This window comes from Cupressus sempervirens, chromosome 7 (assembly GCF_028749045.1).
Source record: "Cupressus sempervirens isolate cs-2001-9-10 chromosome 7, ASM2874904v1, whole genome shotgun sequence".
Classification (NCBI taxonomy): Eukaryota; Viridiplantae; Streptophyta; class Pinopsida; order Cupressales; family Cupressaceae; genus Cupressus; species Cupressus sempervirens.
In genome coordinates this window covers 472,027,203-472,031,520 of record NC_143124.1, presented here as the reverse complement: position 1 = coordinate 472,031,520, position 4,318 = coordinate 472,027,203, and the positions used below count along the sequence as shown (strand labels likewise).

At 36.8% G+C, this 4,318-nt stretch overlaps 1 pseudogene; it reads left to right on the top strand.

The window, feature by feature from the left end:
• The first annotated feature begins 1,016 nt into the window (after positions 1–1,016).
• On the top strand, positions 1,017–3,545 carry LOC149547597 (pentatricopeptide repeat-containing protein At3g12770 pseudogene; annotated as a pseudogene).
• Positions 3,546–4,318: the final 773 nt, after the last annotated feature.

Here is a 4,318-nt window from a genome sequence, read left to right as displayed (position 1 = left end):
ACATATCCTTTCTTGGTTTTTCCTTTAAAAAAAGATATATTTGCAATTGCTTCGTTATCCGCCCATAAAAACTCGTTTGAATAGCAAATGGAAGTGCAAAGCTAGTAAGAAATTTTAGACCAAACTCTTTGCTCATATCTAGATTCTAAGATTAATGCTGAAGCACAATTGAGGGCGTGGAAAATACTACATCACAAGTTGCCAATTGGTCGCAAGTTGAAATGTATTATGGTTCAACCCATCAATTGTCCATTTTGTCATAAACACAAAGATATGAGACACATCTTTTGGAGTTGCTAGAATGTCAAGAAGCTATGGAATTCTGCTTTCCACTATTTGCATGCTATTTTTTGTCACAATCTTAACTGCAAAGAAGCCTTACTTGGAGTTGGGCTTCAAAACAATGTTATTGTTGAAGGAGTTTGTCAAATAATCTTATTGCATTGTTGGAAAGCCCAATGTAAAGCAATCTTTAATAATTCTGATGATCCTCAAGAATTTGCATTTCTTAAACTTTTCTCTAATATATTTTATTATTTTACGTCTCTTTTCTCTCAACTGTAGCCGAACTCCAGGAAGAGTTTAAAGATGGCATATCAAATCCAATGTATCCAACGTCAAGTTTCTCAGCTCATTAGCAATCAACCTTTTGGTGTCTTTCAAGGTCTTCAACCTCTTATCCAGATTTTGTACAAAAATAGTTCTAGATTGTAATTTGTCTTTCATATGTGTGTTCAACTCTTGTCTGTAAAATCCCTTGTATCTCTAGCTTTGGTTCACGACTCAGTTGATGATGTCATTCTATAAGATTGTTTGTTTTATGTATTATAAATTCGTCATCTTCTCTCTTGCAAATTCTTTCTTATTGTAATTTGCATTTGAAACAAAAAAATAAAAAAACTGCTAGTAATGAAAGTTCTCATAAGATTTAAATTAATTATCCTCTTATATGAAATTAAAATAATTTGAACTTTTATCGTGACAATTCAATATATTATAGTTGCATACTTTCTTATCAGCGTAACCATTACACCGTGGCAGTAAATAATTGTTCTAGATTTGTTTTTTTCATCTTATTTCCGCTGAAGTTAACAAATTCAGGGATCGGTTCAGCTCCCAAATGATTACAAAACTATTCAGGTAGCTTTTACTCATGGTTGCGGTGCGAGATGAGACTACTTCTTGCCTGTTCGCAGCCTGGGATTCAGCACTGCCTCCAAACAAACAAGTACTAAAGCAAGAGAAAGAGAAAGAGAAAGAGCAAGGCATGGAAACAGAACACCATAATGCATTCGTACTTCAAACTGTTTCAAGCGTGCACCAATATCAAACAGTTGCAGCAAATCCATGCTCACATTGTTGCGAGGGGCCTCGCTCAAAATGAATTATTGGGTTCTGGGCTTATAAGTACGTATGGAAAGTGGCACTGTGTGGATTATGCACGTCTGGTTTTCGATAGAATTGCCAAAGATAGCGTGTTTATATGGAATTCGATGATTACTGGGTATTCCAAGAATGGGTTCTGGAATAAAACCCTCGATCTTTTTTGCCAGATGCAGAATGAACAAGAAGCAGACCATTTTACATTCCCCTGCGTTCTCAAAGCATGCGCTGCAATATCTACACTCCAGATAGGTAGGGAAGTTCACGTTCGTGTAATAACATGTGGATTGGAATCCCATATATTTACAGCGAATGCTCTTATTACCATGTATGCCAAATGCATGCGTGTGAAAGATGCGCGCAAAGTGTTTGACAAAATGTGTCCGTCGGAAAGAGATATAGTGTCCTGGAACTCTATGGTTGGAGCTTATGTGCAGAATGGGGAAGGGGTCAAGGCTTTAGAATTATACATAGAAATGAAGGCGACGATGGAACCGGATGCAGTGACATTCATAAGCCTTCTTCCGGTTTTATCAGATGTCAATAAGGGTAAGGAGATTCATGCTTGCATTATTTGTAGTGGACTCCATTTGGATTTGCAAGTGGGGAATGCGCTTGTTGCAATGTATGCCAGATGCAGCGTTATTGAGAGCGCTGTCAAAGGTTTTGACGGAATGCTGAGAAAAGATGTTGTCTCATGGACCGCCATGATCACAGGTTATGTTCAGAATGGACAGAGTGGGGAAGCCCTGAATCTGTTTCACAAAATGCAGCTGGCAGGTGTCAAGCCAAACACTGTTACTATCATAAGTGTTCTTCCAGCTTGCACCCGCCTAGTGGCTCTCAAACAAGGTAAGGAGGTACACAGTTCTGTTCTAAGAAATGGACTTGAATTAGATGTTTTCGTTGTCAGTGCCCTTATAGACATGTACGCCAAATGTGGGAGTTTAAAGATTGCAGTTCGCTTGTTCAACACAATGGCACGTAAAGATCCTGCCTTGTGGACTGCAATGATTTCTAGTTATAGTATAAATGGATGTGCCGATGAGGCAATTGGGCTTTTCGATCGAATGCTTGAATTAGGATATAAGCCGGACAGTGTGACCTTTGTCGCTGTTCTATCTGCTTGCAGTCGTGCAGGCATGGTAGTGAAAGGCCGGCGTTACTTTGATACGATGAATCGAGATTATTGCATTATACCTAGATTGGAACACTATGCATGCATGGTAGATCTCCTTGGTCGAGCAGGGCAATTGGACGAGGCATATGATTTCATCGGCAAGATACCATTAAAACCAAACGATGATGTGTGGGGTTCCTTGCTTGGTGCATGCAGAATCCACCAAAATATACAGTTGGGAGAGCTTGTAGCAGAACATCTTTATGACCTGAAACCCAAGAAGGCTGGATATTACGTTCTTATGTCAAATATTTATGCTGCAGCTGGAAGATGGGACAGTGTAGAAAAGGTAAGAGCAATAATGAAAGAGAAAGGGGTGACAAAGATGCCAGGATACGCCTGGATTGAGATCAAGAACAAGGTTCATTCATTCCTTGTAGAGGACAGAGCACATCCGCAATCAGCAGAAATTTATAAAACGTTAGAGAAATTCACCAAGAAAATGAAGGAGGCAGGATATGTGCCCAACACAAACTTTGTGTTGCAAGATGTGGAGGAGGAAGAAAAGGAGCATATCCTATGCAGTCATAGTGAGAAGCTGGCCATTGCTTTTGGGCTTATGAGTATTGAATGCCCCGGTACATCTATCCGAATCATTAAGAATCTTCGCATTTGTGGTGATTGCCATCATTTCACCAAGTTTATCTCCAAAATTGTTGAACGAGAAATAATTATAAGAGACTTAACTCGCTTCCATCATTTCAAGAATGGGGAATGTTCTTGTGGAGATTACTGGTGATATCAGTGGAAGGGATTCAACAATTGGCAGGAACAGTAAGTAATACCGTATGGTGATTTCCACACTGTCAACACTTTCAGCTCCAAATCTTTGAGCAGAAACTCATTGTTAGATATCTTATGGGCTTCCATTGTTTCGAGAAGAGAATGGGTAATGTTATTAGGTGTTACACAATGTTCACTTTAAGAGGATTAAAACCAAAAAAATTGAACCATAAGCAATATGGTGATTTTCAAAACAAAACCGTTTTAAAATTTGTTGAGCAAAACTCTAAGTCACAGGATACCTTGAATTTCATTCGTGAGATTCAAATTTCAGTGAATTTTTACACTTTCTGAATCTCATCGGAATTTTATAATATTTAATTAATATTTTTATTTAATAAATATTATTTTATCTTAAAAAGATATTGAGTTATTTTGTCAAATTATTTAGATAATTTTATGGATATATTACAATATTTCAACATACATAAATATATATAACTTAAATTCTATGTCAAATTATTTTTTTTTCAAATTTTTTACCTTTATCGAATTCCATTCAAATTTTATGATCAAGGAACTTGAATTCGAATTTGAACCTTGTGACTTTGGCAAAAACGACGAGAGATTCAAATGTTAAGTCTTCCATCATTTAAGGATGGGAAACAATCTTATGGATGTCGGACTGTGTTCTTGCGAAAACGTTGTGGAGGTATTACTTGAAGGAGGTCAACTATCATAAAGGGCTTATTGACGAACATTACGAACATTATCAATCACTCAAAATAAAGGGAGTAATTTAAGTTAAAGAAACATGTAATCTACGTGATTAGGAGTTCAATCAAATACATATCACAAGAAATAGGTGATCCATTGTATTCCAATTCGTGGTTGTCTTCAATGAATTGTTTTAAAAAATTGCAAACATAAAATTAGATGCTTTCATACTTCAATTCTTCTCAAGAAAATGATTTACTTCCAATATCTTTGACATGTATTGTATCATTCTGTTGTCTATATATGGTCTAGACT